Raw genomic sequence first — 1899 nt, forward strand, 5'->3', positions numbered from 1 at the left:
AATGATCAGCTGCACGCAATAATGGACGATAATCAGTATGGAAAAATACTTCATAAGGAACCTGTAATTTATTTAATGTTTTTAAAATCAGTACTTTAAGTGTACCCATTTTTGCTACAATACAATTGTTATATTACAGTGTTCAGTATTTTTTGTGTTAATAATTTTATTTTACTTTTCTTTCAGGTGAAGGTATTCCAATTCCATAATTTAACAAATGACCCTGAGAGTCAGTAACTGAAAACATAGTGCCATCTGGAGACCATTTGGCATCATATAAAGCGGCAAACCCTTGTCCTTCAATGGTATTTTGAAATGAAACTAGTACTTCTCCAGTAATAATATTCCACAAAAATATTTTTCCATCGTGTCCAGCACTTAATACAATCTTTTAATACAATAAAAATTAAAAATAAGAAAAAGATATTGATAATTAAGCAATAGAAATTATATAATTACTAACTTTTGAATGGAATGGATGAGATTCCAATACATATACTTCTTTTTTGTGTCCCGTCAATATTTGCAAAAGTTCAGTAGTAGTTGAATCCCAAACTTTAATGGTCATATCAGTACATGCTGTGATTATCCAGCGATCACTTTGATCCCAACACAAATATGTAACAGATGGTTTAACTTGTTTATTTATTTCTTCATTATGAACTTTATCAGAATTACTAAAAAAAATGTATTACTTATTATAAAGCTAATTTACTGTATGATTTCTATCTTTTATCATACTTTTTTTTTAGCTTAGTTGTCATAAACAATATTTTATATTTCCACTCTTGATTTTTATAGGACCAAATTAATGCCACTCCATCTTTTGAACCAGAGCAAAATCTTAAACCATTATGTGCCCATTGTATTGAATCTACAGAGTCAGAATGAGCTTCTGTTTCCATTAACCGAACTGGAGCAGATTCATCAGTAGAAGATGGAGTCATTTTGTACACCCGGACATTGTGATCAGCACTACCAGTAGCAAACATTATACCACCAGCAGAAAAAGCACCACATAAAATTTTAGCACTTCCATGACGCATGCTAGCACGCTCATGATAAACAGTTAAGTTTGGCCTAAAAATAAATCAGGTAAAATTTTTATGGTAGATTTAATTAAGATACTTACTCAAAAACTGTGCTTCCACTAATTGATCTGAATGGCCAAAATACAACTGATCCATCCGTACTAGTGGATGCTATGTAACCTAAGCCATTAAATGTTTGGGGACAAAAATTCACTGTTACAATCATACTGGCATGTGCTACTACATGAGCAATCTGAAAGTCAAATTATTTATTATTTAACAATATAAGCCATTTTGTAATTATTTAATTTTGAATTTACAGGTCTAGCAGTTTGAAGACACCAAACTCTTAATACTTTATCCATACTTCCAGCAGCAATTAATGTTGCCTGAGTATTAATAGCAATATCAGTGATTTCAGCACTAGCTCCTCTCAAAGTTGATAAAAGACGCCCTGTACTTGCTTCCCATATTTTAACTAAGTAATCATCAGCTCCCTAAAAAATGAAAATAAAATATATTTTTTTAAGATAAGGTTTTAAATAACTGAATTGTTTTTACAATATAACTTACAGTAGCAATATATCTACCAGATGTATCAAAACATACACAATAGACAGCAGTTAAATGACCTAGTACACGTCCATGAAATTCTACATTAGAAAACTTTGATAAGGGCAACAAGTATCTTTTGTTAACTGGGCCTGATGATTCTCTACCATATAATATTTTAACTGAAAAATAAAAAAGTAACAATATAATTAGAATACAGTTGTGAAAATAATAACAAATTTTTACTACCAGTATAATAAAAATAGAGAATTCAGTAAATAATATAATAAGTGCAATTTAAATATACTCAAATAAA

This window comes from Daktulosphaira vitifoliae, unplaced genomic scaffold, assembly GCF_025091365.1.
Source record: "Daktulosphaira vitifoliae isolate Bord-2020 unplaced genomic scaffold, ASM2509136v1 Scaffold_3, whole genome shotgun sequence".
Taxonomy (NCBI): Eukaryota; Metazoa; Arthropoda; class Insecta; order Hemiptera; family Phylloxeridae; genus Daktulosphaira; species Daktulosphaira vitifoliae.